Source organism: Myodes glareolus, chromosome 24, assembly GCF_982192425.1.
Source record: "Myodes glareolus chromosome 24, mMyoGla1.1, whole genome shotgun sequence".
In the NCBI taxonomy this organism is placed as follows: Eukaryota; Metazoa; Chordata; class Mammalia; order Rodentia; family Cricetidae; genus Myodes; species Myodes glareolus.
In genome coordinates, this window is record NC_142049.1 from 17,330,525 (window position 1) to 17,344,195 (window position 13,671).

The 13,671-nt window shown below is 47.2% G+C and overlaps 1 long non-coding RNA gene across 1 annotated transcript; it reads right to left on the reverse strand.

Moving 5' to 3' along the window:
* Nucleotides 1–1,682: 1,682 nt before the first annotated feature.
* LOC146889892 (uncharacterized) lies at nt 1,683–13,262 on the reverse strand. Its single transcript, XR_014999414.2, has 2 exons — nt 13,107–13,262; nt 1,683–7,596 (listed from the first exon to the last, which is right to left on the reverse strand). It is a non-coding gene; the product is annotated as an uncharacterized LOC146889892 (long non-coding RNA).
* Nucleotides 13,263–13,671: the final 409 nt, after the last annotated feature.

Below are 13,671 nucleotides of genomic sequence, written 5' to 3' on the forward strand. Positions count from 1 at the left end.
ATCTTGTGGCTCACAATCACCTGTGGGTCCACACCCTGGGGATCCAGTGCCTATGACCTCTGAGGACAACTGCACTTACATGCACACAGCCATGAACAGACTCCCATCACACACATGATTTGAAAATAATAAGAGTAAAAAGTTAGAATTAAGCTCACTTAGTCGAGCATGGTGGCATGAGTCTTTAACCCCAGCTCTCAGGAGGTAGAGGCAGGTGGATCTCTGAGTTTGAGGTCAGCATGGTCTACAGAGTGAGCTTCAGGACAGCCAGGGCTACACAGAGAAACCCTGTCTCAAAAAAAACTAAATAAAATAAAATTAAGCTAACTTAAGAGCTGGGTGGGGTGACTTGGAGAGACAGAGATCAAGACTTCTGAAGCTGGGCACTGGTCCTGGAGCCAGGCAGAGGAAGTAGGACAAGGTGGAGTCAGAAGGCTCCAACAGTGGGGACCAGCACTGGGCTTCGTTTGTGTGTTCAGGGGCTACAAAATATATGCACATGAAAAACTAAAGCATGGCTTGTGCCTAGAAACATCCAGATGAATAAAGGTTTAATATAATGCGGACAGATGCCCAGCAGGCAAATGCTCCATAACCCAGAGACTATATGTAATATGTGATGTAAGTGGGTATTTGTGTATTTGTTTGTTTGTTAATGTATGTAGTGTTTTCCCTGTACCAGGTGCATGCAGTATCCCTGGAGGCCAGAAGAGGACACTGGATTCCCTGGGACTGGAGTCACAGACAATTGGGTACTACTATGTAGGTGCTGGGAATCGAACCTAGATCCTTTAAAGCAAAGCCAACAGGCTTTACTGCTGAGCCATCTCTCCAGCTCTGTAAGCACATTTTATTAATAACACATTTGATGTTTTGGGAGAAGGGATACCAAAAAGAGGGGAGGAGTAGATCCTGACTATACCGGGGCTGGACCAGTCACCAGGGAGCATAGACTCACATCCCTACCAGAAGCAAGTTTCTGGGGCTTCAGATACTCCCAGACACCCTCACAGCAAAGCCTGCCCTGGCCCAAGTGACGAGCAGCAAGAGGGAAATGTGGAGAAGAGTTGTGGGGCAGTAGCAGCAAAGAAACTCCTGGCCACCATGATGTCCGGACCCCTTTCTAAGCAGAAACACGACAATGGAGGGGTGCTGTGAACTTTAGAAAACTTCCTGCTAATATATCCAGCAGGGTTCAGTTCTTAGGTCAGACTTTTCATGCGTATTTCTGTATAGCGGAACAGAAACACCCTTTACAGATACACCCAGAACTGTGTCTCCTAGGTGACTCTCAGTCGTTAAATTGGCAGTGAAGATTAACTGACACAGGGCTGAGCGATGCAGATCATCTGACTGTGGTACCCAAGCTGTCCACAAACTCCCAGACTCATGTCCTCCTTCCCCAACTCCCTCCCCCAAATTATTTGGACGACATGTTCATGCCACAGGGTCAGAGTTTGGTTGTTTTATGGTTAGAACTTTATATTGGTACTTTTTTTAAAAAGGTTTTATTTATTGTGGGCTGAAGAGATGGCTCAACGGTTAAGAGCACTGACTGTTTTTCCAGAGGACCTGGGTTCAATTCCCAGCATCCACATGACAGCTCACACTGTCTGAAAATCCAGTTCTGGGGGATCTAGCACCTTTGTACCAATGCACATAAAATAAAGTTAAACAAATCATAAAAAAAATTTAAAAGATTTTATTTATTTTGATTTTATGTTTATAAGTGTTTCTGTCGCATGCATATCTGTGTGGCATCTGTGTGCCTGGTATCCCCAAGGCCAGAAGAGGGCATTGGATCCCCTGGAACCAGAGTTACAGATAGTTGTAAGGCGCTGTGTAGGTGCTGGAAATCGAATCCAGGTCCTCGACAAGAACAGCAAGTGTTCTTAGCCGCTGAGCCACTTCCCCAGCCTCTTTATTTATCTTAATTCAACATGTGAGTTCTGTTTTCTTTCGCTTTCATCAGGACAGGAATATTTGTTATGGATAGGAAACATTAAATTGGCAGGGTTAGGAATGGCTGGCCCATGCCGGCCAATGGATGGTTATGACTCTGTGGTTTGGTGGGACATAAATCACTCTTTGAGGGAAACCACATACCCTCAGGGACATTGGTGGCTACTGGCAGCCATCCTGTGATCCTCAGAATACTCCTGAAGATAAAGCCAATGTGAAGGAAAGAAATGGAGGACTTGAGTGTTTGGTGATCTCAATGAGCTTTGACCCTTGGTAAGTAGTCTAAGGATGTCCTGCCACTAGGCCTCCTGACCTGGAAGATAAGGGTCTCTTTGGGTAAGTTATCTCTCATGTGAAGTTATTTTGGGGATCATATTCCAGAATAGAGAAATCAAAAGTTTTCAGCAAGGCCACTGAGTCATCCATGGTGGTCCCTGATCACTCCTCTAAACCCTTCCCTTTGTTACCCCTATATTTTTATTCATCTGCAATTATGTCTAGAGTACTTCTGTGTGCTAACCAACTTACTGAATACTGGACACAGAGATCACATGGCCAGAGTCACCTCTTCTTCATACCCTAGACTCCCACCTGCTGCAGACGGACAGGTATTAGGAAAAAGATCAAGACAGCTCGACATAACTGATATGAAGCAAACCCCAATACATGCCACAAAAGGCTTTAAATACATAGCAGGATGAGCTGTATCCTAACTTGCACAAATACATATATGAGAAAGTAGATGTGTCTGAGCCCACATAGAGCATTTCTGGGTGAACGCAAGAGAAATGAATATTAAAGACCTAGAGATGTATCTCACTTGGTAGCATGCTTACCCAGCATGCATAAAAGCCCTGGGTTTGATCCACAGCATGGCTGTGGTCTCTGTGAACACTACAGCCAGCAGAGTGATGATTCATGAGAGGCAAGAAGGCAGTTCGGTTCAGCATAACTCAGCAACAGTGCTGGCTCAAACTTCAAGAGTCTGAGCCTGAATAGTTTATTTATTTATTTTTAATTATTTATTTATTATGTATACAATGTTCTGTCTGCACGTATGCCTGCCCACCAAAAGAGGGCACCAGGTCTCATAGATGGTTGTGAACCACCATGTGGTTGCTGGGAATTGAACTCAGGACCTCTAGAAGAGCAGCCGGTGCTCTTAACCTCTGAGCCATCTCTCCAGCCCCTGAGTAGTCTATTTAATGCAAATTTAAGCACAGCAAAATTTGGTAAAAAAGTTTTCTTGTGATAATTAACTCAATCCCTTGTGCATAACAAAGCTTGAGACAAGATTACACCAAAACTCTTTGTAAAGCACATGTGACGTCTTCCTTAAAGATGGGTTTTATAAGTTAACTGAGAAAACAAGTTCAAGGTAAGGGTGAGGGGAGGATCCAACGTGATCTCTCTCAGCCACCATAGCGTAAAGGCCACCAGGCTATTATTAACTGCGTCTACTTTCAGCCTTCTAGATGGAAAACAGATTGCACATCTCTCCCTTTGGAGAGACAACACAGCATTTAACGTTCCCAGTTTCCCCAGTGCTTATCTGTGAGTGTGAGAATCTCTAGGCCTCCTGCATGGCACAGAACCAGGCATCGTAGAGCACGTGTGTAATATCAGTGCTCTGGAGGGGGAGGTGCACACATCCGAAGTTCATGGCCATCTTCAGCTATTTGCTGGGTTCAAGGTCATCTTGAGTTAAAAGGAGGGAAGGAGTAGGGAAGGAAAGAGAAAGAAATGGGCCTTCAAGGCTGCCTGTGTAGAGAGGAACAAAGGACATGGGAAGCTCAGATAGGCAACTTGTTTTGTCTGATTTTTGTCTTTGCAGTTTGAATAGTTTGCAATGTGCTCAAAAAAAAAAGATAAAAAAAAAAGATAAGTTGCAGCATCCTGGAAAAGCATTCAAGACATCTTGTTATCTTGACGTGATAAATTCAGGTTTCAAACTCGTAGGTACAATGCGACCCCTATTTTTGTAGAGAAAAATGTGTGATACATCTCCATACACAGAGGAATGTTGCATTAGTTGGTATTTTCACTGCGGTTTATCTGACATTTTTCTGATAAAATACAAACAGTAGAAAAGGGCACAAGCAGCAAAGTCCGTGTCCCCCTTCTTGCTTCTTCGAATCCAGCTCCCTGTAGCCTGTGCTTAACTTATCACATGGAAAATGTCATCAGACATTATGTCTGAGCTGGGGTACAGCGGGGAGAGCCTCGTTCTGTGATTTCCTGGGACTTCTCATTTTCATCAGTGCATTTATATTGCGATGAGGAGAAGAAAAATAGATTTTATTTCTTTGTGTGTACTGTGTGCACATGCATGTGTTCTTGGGGGGAATGAATTCATGTACACGTTCAGGTGCACACTGAGCACATGTATGTAGAGGCCAGAGGTCAAAGCCAAGTGTCTTCCTTACTCTTCACTTCATTTAGTTTTTTTAAAAAAAATAATATATTTATTTTTAATTTAGGTGCTCCGGTGTTTTGCCTGCATGTGTGTCTGTGTGAGGGTATTAGATCTTGGAGTTACAGGTAGTTGCTACCTGCCGTATAAATGCTGGGAATTGAACCTGGGTCCTCTGGAAGAGCAGTCAGTGCTCTTAAACACTCAGCCATCTCTCCAGCCCCAGCCCCCTCCACTTTATTTAGTTTTAAAGATTTATTTGTTTTTATTTCACACGTGTCTGTGGTTTGCCTGCATGTGTGTATGTGTGTGTACCACATGCATGCTTTGTGTCCTTGGAGGTCAGAAGAGGGCACTGAACTCCCTGGAACTGGAGTTGTGGATGGTTGTGAGCCACTGTATGGGTGTTGGGAACCAAACTCCAATTCTTATTATGTGCATGGATGTTTGGCCATGTACCACATGTTTGTGGTGTCTGAAGGCCAAAACAAGGTATCAGAACTGGAGTTAAAGGCGGTTGTGAGCCACCAGGTAGGCATCGAACCCAGGTCCTCTGGAAGAGCAGTCAATGCTCTTATCCACCGAGCTGTCTCTCCAGTCCCAGCCCCTTGATTTTTTTTTTTAAATTATTTATTTTAATTTTATGTGTATGTGAATTTCTCCTGCACGTATGTAAATGCACTGTGAGGATGTCTGGTGCCCATAAGAGATCAGGAGAACGACACCAGGTCCCCTGGGAGCTGCAGTTAGAGACATTGTAAGTTGCCACGTGAGTTTGGGGGCCAAGTCCAGGCAAGTCTGCCGCAGGAGCAAGAGCTAAGCCATCTGGCCAGCTTCCCTCCCCCAACCTGATTCCACCCCCTGTCGTGAAACGGGGTCTCACTATGTAGCTGAGGCTGGCCTAGGTGTTGCTATCTTTCTGCCTCGGTGCTGAGACACGAGGTGGGTATCGCCGTGCCTGGCTCAAACACATTACAGTGCTGCGAACGGAGACAAGCTTTAAGCTTCTACCCTTTCTCAATTCAGTGCAGAAGAAATAAGCTTCGTGTGCCCCCTGTTATCACCCACTGCACCTCTCACCCCACTCAATTTGGGAAGCAGATTGGATGATAAGTCCACATTTCCAAATTATGGGAAGAGTCCCGTGCCACTCTGAGCAAAATCCCTTTCCTCTCTGGCTGCTGTGGCCTCATGGCCCCCACCCTCCCCCACCAGTCACCTTTCAGAGACAGGATGAGTGTCACAGAGACACCTGTGGCCTTGCTGGGACTCCGAGGGACTCAGCCTAGGACTCACCCTCTGCCTCCTTCCTCAGCCAGAACTGTCTGGAAACGGGTGTGAACAAGGAGAGAAGGGAAGCAAGCTAGTTCCCTTTCCCAGAGATCTTAGGTTAAAAACGTCTGGCCTAGTTAAAACCGCACCTTAATGAGGCTTCTTTCTGGCCTAATTGTCACCATGGCAATGACCCCCGGTGGCCATCTTTAATTAACTCGGAATCAGAGTTGCCAAATGAGCTCCTCCAGTAAATTGCTCAGCGGCCCAGGCAGTCACGCGGCCCCTCCTCTGTCCTCTGCCCTTTCTGCTCCCGCACATCGAGGATGATGAGGCAAGAAATTCTCAGCCTGGCTCTTCTCTCCACCCTCTGGACCTGCCCGCCGTGGTCAGGGAAAGAGCTCAGACCTAGAGCCGGGAGAACAGTTGCGGTAACAGCAGCACCACGCCAAGTCCGTCACACACATTATCTCCTTCTGTCTTCACAGCAATGCTAGTCAGGGTGGACGCATTGTTGCAATGCATTGCCTTTTCCTGATAAGGAAACACAGGCACAGAGAGGTTAAGTCGGTAACTGGCAGACTTGGGATTACACCCAGGCAGTCAGGTTCCCGGATCAACACCATAATGCCTCTGCTGGAGATGAAGTCCGTGGGCTCACACGTTTCTTTGGAGCTGGAGTTGCCACTTTCCAGCTGCGTGACCTTGGGCCACTCACTTCACCAAGTCTGTACCGTGTTTCCTCACTTGGAACAGGGACTGTAAAGTATGCAGAGGGTGGGCAAAGACCTGAGCGGCAGTACCAGGTCTACTCAGCATTCTCAATGCCACCAGAGCCTGCTTGCACTCTGGAGGCCGAGGCAGGTGGATCTCTGAGTTCAAGGTCAGTCTGATCTATAGAATGAGTTTCAGGGCAGCCAGGACTACATAGAGAACCCCTGTCTCAGAAAAATAACAATAAATAATTTTTAAAAATTAAAATCAATAAAGAGAGGGAGGAAAGACCACGCTGGGTGCTGAATGGAGAAAGGGCAGAAGGCACAACTGGAAGCAATGAGAGCCATTAGGTGGCTGCCGGGATTTGTAGTGAATCATTTAATCTGTGTCTCTGAGCAGGAAGGAGGGCGATGGCTGAGTTCCAGACGACCTGACTTGTAGCCAGATCCGGGAACCACGGAAGGAACAGCTCTCGACCCGACCCGTTAGGTGAGTGCCGTTCTGTGACCTGAACCAGGTTAACCAAGCCTTCCACTTTCCTCAGACCCAGGCATCTTGAGGATTGAGCCTTGGTATCCCTCCTTCTGGAGAAATTTCACCTTTGAAAAACCGTTTGCTGACTTCTAAAGCGAAGAAAACACTACTACGCTCAGCCTTCACAGGCCTTTCTGTGAGCCCACACAAGCTTCGCACATGGGGAATATGGGATGCGGTGGGGTGGGGGAGGGACAAGGTCATGATCTCTGATCTAGATCTGTCTGTCACCCACAAGGCTGGAGAACAAAGTCAAGTCTTCAGCGGGTTGGGGGGAGGGGTGGGTGGGAGAGTGCTGGACAAGGTCTAACCACAGAGCTTTCTGTCCTGCACCTTTGCACCTCAGATCTTCCAGAAAATGTAGTTTCGCCGCTCCACATGCTGGTGGCCACATCCTCCAGGACAGTGGTATCTCTGTAGAATGCAATCCGGGAACCTCTTTGCCTGGGGCCTCCCCTGCTCACAGCCTAGTTCTGATGAGATTCCTTCTCTGGCGGTCAACATGATTCCTCTTCCAAGTTTGGAGAGTGCCACTGGGGCTCCGGAACTGAAGAGCCCACTTAGTTTCTTCTCTGGAACCTTCTCTACCGAGGTGCTGAGAGCAGCAGGGTTTTAAGACCTGTAGAGTTTCTGGATTTCATGCTCAGAAATGACCTCTAGGCTTCTAGTCTCCAAAGACATGCTTTCTCTCAGCTTCCCTGTGGAGAGGGAAAAGGGAGCAAGAGTGAGACCCCAGCTTTAGCCATCCCTCTCAAGTCACCCCTGGGAACCCTCCTTGGATAACACCTGTGTCACAGTGCTAAGCCTGCTGCAAATCAAGAGCTCTCTACCAATGTCCAGGTTCGCACATGACTCCCTGGCCAGCATGCTGACTGACTTCCTGGCTAACACACTGACTGACTCCCTGGCCAGGACACTGACTCCCTGGCTAACACACTGACTTACTCCCTGGCTAATACGCTGACTCCCTGGCCAGGACACTGACTCCCTGGCCAGCAAGCACACTAACTGACTCCCTAGTCAGCAGGCTGACTGACTCCCTGGCCAGGACACTGACTCCCTGGCCAGGACACTGACTCCCTGGCCAGCAAGCACACTAACTGACTCCCTAGTCAGCAGGCTGACTGACTCCCTGGCCAGGACACTGACTCCCTGGCTAACACACTGACTTACTCCCTGGCTAACACGCTGACTCCCTGGCTAGGACACTGACTCCCTGGCCAGGACACTGAATCCCTGGCCACTACACTGACTCCCTAGCCAGGACACTGATTCTTGGGCCAGCACACCCTCTCCATTTCCCTGGTGCGTTCTGCACTGGGCTGGGTACTGGTACTCACTCACTTTGTCCTTAGAAGTCCCCGAAATGGATCAGGTCCCTGCTTTGCAACTACCCTATCCTTAAGGGGCAGAAGGTGACTACACAAATAAGGTCATGCCCAAGTCAAGGTTTCTTGGTGTGACTGTGAAGACCTCAGACCTCTGATGAAACTTTCTCTCTTGACTCCATGACTCAGTAAAGTCATTTTTTTTTTTTTTGATGATCTCAATCCTAGTTTGTCTACTTTTGAAATAGGGGGACCATCAAGTCCCTCCCAGGAGGGAACCAGAAATGAGTCACTGATCACAGAGCCAGACAATAGGCTCCCTCGGGAACAGTTTACCCAAGAAGACACCTAGACAAATCTTTTTCAAGCCCCCAGCCAAGATACTTCCCAGAATCTTTCTGGACCCTTTTGACTTCGGCTGAGACCCGAGCAGCCATTTCTGGTTGTGAACTATTCAATCACACTGTGAACCCTGAGTTTATGTTTGCATTAATTAAATAAAATCAACCTTGGGTCAGGAGGTGGAGTCAGCAGCTAGTAGACAGGAAGTAATCATAGAGAGTCAGAGGGAGTCTGGAAGACGGATAGAGAGGTGCACAGGAAGTAGTAGGGAGGGACTTTGAGTGTGGTTTTTGTTTGTGTGTTTTTGTTTTGTTTTAGGTTTGGCAGAACAGAAGGACATGATCTTTCTGGGAAGGCGGGTCATCTAGTTGCTCCTCAACCTCTCTGAGCTAGCAGGTGTCCACCCCAGCCTCTGGAGCCCGAGTCTTATTGATAAATAGAATGATACAATAGAGATTTAATTAAAAACATTTGGGGCAGTTGGCAGGAGGTGGATCGGTGGGACGTAAGTGTCCTGCCGAGCCCCTGCCTGAGAAGTGGGCCAGCACCTGAGGAGCTGCAATTACTGGCTGACAAAGCAGAAGATTCAGGTGCAGCCACTGTGCCGAGAGAAACAGTTTCTCATCTGCAAAATAGGCAAGCCCACTTTACAGACGGGAAGAGTAAGGCCTGGAAGTCAACTGTCCTATCTTTCTCCATTTCCCAAAAACAAGACCCCTCACAAGAGGCCTCAGCCTTCAGCCAGTCACCGTTGGTGCCCCTTGTCACCCTTAGGAACTTCAGTTGTTGGTGATGTCATCATTTTGAGACAGAGTCTCACTGCGGGTTTGGAACTCCTGTCTCAACTTCACACAAGTGCTGGTATTTATAGACGTTGTACTGCCCTGCCTGGTTGGTCTCAGAAACTAATTCTAGAAAGGTCTAAGGAGCTACCAAAGACCTTTTCCTCACTGCCCCAGGAACAAAAATGTCCATGCCCTACTTCTTCAAAACACGGGCTATTTCGCCCTAGCACCAGGAGAATGAGACTTCTTTATTATTTTATTTTATTTTATTTTACTTTATTTATTTTTGGTTTTTTGAGATGGGGTTTCTCTGTAGCTTTGGAGCCTGTCCTGGAACTAGCTCTTGTAGACCAGGCTGGCCCTGAACTCACAGAGATCTGCCTGCCTCTGCCTCCCGGTGTTGGGAATAAAGGCGTGCACCACCACCGCCTGGCTTATTTTTATTTTTTTTAAAAAAAGAAAACAAACTATCTTCTTTCCAGAGACTTCTCTGATGAGGGAGGATTAAATAAAAAATAAGAAGAAGAAAAAAACTTCAGCTATGCCTCTACCATGGTGTCCAGACAGCCTTCGGCAAGGAGTCTGTGTCTTCCGAATGGCTGGTATGTTAGCTCAATGTGTAGGAGAGGTTAAATAACCCAGCGGGAAATGTGGATCTTGGGAACTCCAACCCACGTATGCCTGAGCATCTGAGAGGGCAGGAGCCAGGTACCTGATCCTACTGGACGAAAGTGGGAGAAGGGGAATTGAGAGGTGAGAGAGAAGGGGTCTGAGAAGGGTTTCCCACAGCATTAGAGCCAGAGTCATTGTGTTCTGTAACACCCCCCACCTTTGCACACGGGGAACCAGGCAAAGGAGTCCCTTTGAATTGTCTCCTTCCCAGATTCAGATGCCAGACCACACCCTGCCTGGGCATACCTGTCTGCTCTGCAGCCAGAAAAGAAAAAAAGAAAAAAAAAAGCGCTACCATCTTTTGTCCTTCCCCGTCTTCCTAATTCTGTCATTTTTAGAAACCGAGAGGCAACTGATTTTTAATTAGCTGAAATGATAGACTGTCAGGGGCTCTGGTATTTAAAAACATCTGCGAAAACAACCATTACATGCACATATAGCTGCCCTCATTTTGGCAGATATGCATACCAGGGACCTGGATTAGCTCTTCTTTCCGCTGTCCACCTGCCAGAGCAAGGTAATGGACAAGAAAACCTGGCGTGGGAAAAAGTAGGAGCGGGAATGACGCCGTAAGGCCACATCCCACGTGAAAGCGCTGGAGTTGAGACCATGCAGGGGTGCGTAAGGGAGAGAGCCAGGGTGTGGGTCTTCTCCTCCATGATGCAGCACGTGGGACAGTGGGTTTTCTCCTCCCCTCTGCAGCACTTGGGGACAGGTGCGCCGCAACTCCATCTGTGATGGGTAGCAGAGGGTGCCTGCTCTGAGCAGACACTGGGGCGCTACGAAGAGACTGTACCCCGCTAAGAGCAGGTCACCACCAGCTCCACAGGGCTTTCAACTTGCAGCTTTGAACTTGCAGCTGCCCGGGCTTTTGCAGGCCCAAAGCCAGGCTGCGCTGCAAGAAAAAGGCCCTCAAACTACGGAAGTCTGACTTCTACATTTATCCTTCGACACCTCACTTTGTTATTGGAGCCCCCAACTTCCCTGCCTTCCTTCAGATACTACTGCACCTAGTAGGTGCTGGGTCACGTGTTATTTTCGGTGTCCTTTCCTGGCGCCTGCGTGCTTCGGCGCCTTGGGCTCCTCCTGCTGGCTGCTGCGGTAACAGCCTGAGTCAAGGCAGAAAGCTGGTTGGTGTCTCGACGGCTCCCTCTCCCCTTTCCTCTCCCACTTCCTCTTCTTCTCTCTCCCTTCTTTTCTTCTTTCTCTTTCTTTCTCTCTTTATTCTTCCTTATCATCATCATCATCATCATCTATTATATTCTAGTAATATAACTACAGAACATCGCACATGTCAGACGCTCTACAGCAGAGGAACGCCCCATCTGTGAAATCATCTTGTAACTTCAAGGGACTCTCTCTATCTCTCTCTTTATATTTTTATTTATTTATTTTTATTTTATGTTTACGTTTGTCTGTGTGGGGATATGGTTCCCCTGGAACTGGGATTACAGACAGTTGTGAGCTCCTATGTGGGTGCTGGGAATTGAACCCCGGTCCTCTGGAAGAGCAGCCAGTGCTCTTAACCACCAATCCATCTCTCCAGCCCCGCTGATCAAGGTTTTATTTTCATGTAACTTTATTACAAATGCAAAGACTAAAATTAAAAGGTGCTCTGATTGGCCCTATACATACTCACTTGAGAACGCTAATATTAAACAAGTACCATGGCTAACACTAATTGAACACTTACTGCATATGAGATCTCGTTGGACTCTGTATATTAGCACATTTAATCCTCACAACCATCACATCGGGGTGGGACTATGACCATCCCCACTTTAAAGCTGAAGACATCCATGCCCTCAAAATCAGTACCTAGGGTCACACAAAGCTGGGAAAAAGTTTTAATCCCGGGTAATTTCTAGAGCCAAGGCCCCAATCCCTATAATATACGAAGGAAAATTGTGACAAAAATAAAAATTTCGTGAGTTTGAGGCCAGTCTGGTCTACAGAGTGAGTTCCAGGACAGCCAGGGCTACACAGAGAAACCCTGTTTCAACACAAACAAGAGCTTTCACAGTGGCACGTGTCTGCATGTGATCCCAACACTCCAGAGACAGTTGCTACAGGAGCATGGCTTGCAGGCTTGAGAGTAGCCTGGTCTTCACAGAAAGTTATAGGTCAACCAAGGCTATACAGCCTTAAATTAAATTAAATAATTAAAAAACACAGGGTTAAGAGTACTGGCTGCTCTTCCAAAGGACCTGGGCTCAATTCCCAGCACCCACACGGTAGCTTACAGCTGTCTGTAACTCCAGTTCTAGGGCATCTGACACCCCTTACATAGACATCCATGTTAGGCAAGACACTAACGCATTAAAAATAAACAAATTTTAAAGGGTAATAGCAAACACATTAGAAGTAGCTTTTAAATACCCCTTATTCTCTAACTAATCCTTTGTCATTTTTCCTACAAAGAGAAATAGAGGAACATTTTGTTCAAATAGAGACGCTGGGGTTTCAGTGACAATATGTGCCACCAGCAGTTAGAGCGTAGCAAGGTCACTCACATTTCCAAGAGAAGACAAGCCTTAAAAAACTTTCAAATGGGGGATGGAGAGGTGGCTCCATGGCTAAGGGTGTGTAATACTCTTATTGAGGACCTGTCCGGTGTCCTACAGCCATCTGTGTCTCCAGATCAAGGGGACCTAACGTCCTCTCCTGACCTCTGTTTATGCCAGCATTCACATGCACATACCCATACCCACGCACAAACACATGCACATACCCACACACAAACACATGCACATAACCACACACAAACATGTGCACATAACCACACACAAACACATACCCAAACACAAACACATGCACATACACACACAAACATGCACATACCCACATACAAAAACATACCCACACACAAACACATGTACATACCCACACACAAACATATACCCACATACAAACACATGCACGTACCCACACACAAACATGCACATACCCACACACAAATACATGCACATACCCACACACAAACATGCACATACACGCACACAAACACATGCATATACCCACACACAAACACATGCACATCGTTAAAATTAAGCATGCAGCTGACTGTGCTTGAGAACTGACCCACTTATCTTCGACGCTTTCTACCGAAGCGGAGTCATCACCCTCATCTTCAGTCCTGGGGATCTGAGTGGGCCCCAGCAGGCTGTCCCCACCATGGTCCTGCATATAGCTCTGGCTTGGGCTAAAGGGCTGTGGTGTGGGTCCCCTGTAGGAAAAGGTGCCCCTGTGAGAAAAATGTGGACAAACAGGGACACACACATAAAGGCTTAGAGTAGAGAGAAGCCAGAGATGTATTCTGTGACTTTTCTCCTGGTTCTAACCTTTCTTGCACCTCATACCATTACTGTATATTTATAGCATGCAGCCCTCACCATCACACTCCAAGCTCTGTGTGCAGGATCCGACACAGACTAGAAGCTGAATTTATTGATACACATCCCCCCACAACATCCATGGCTCGTGATCACCCCATCTTTTTTGTTTGAATCCTCACAGAAATGGGGCATGTATGGCTTCCCTCTGGAGCCGTTTCTCCTAGGTGCCACTCAGAAACCTGCGTTTGCCAGAATAGAGAGCACCCTCTGAACTTCTCCTGTGGAAAAGCGGAAAAGCTACTGACCAGCCA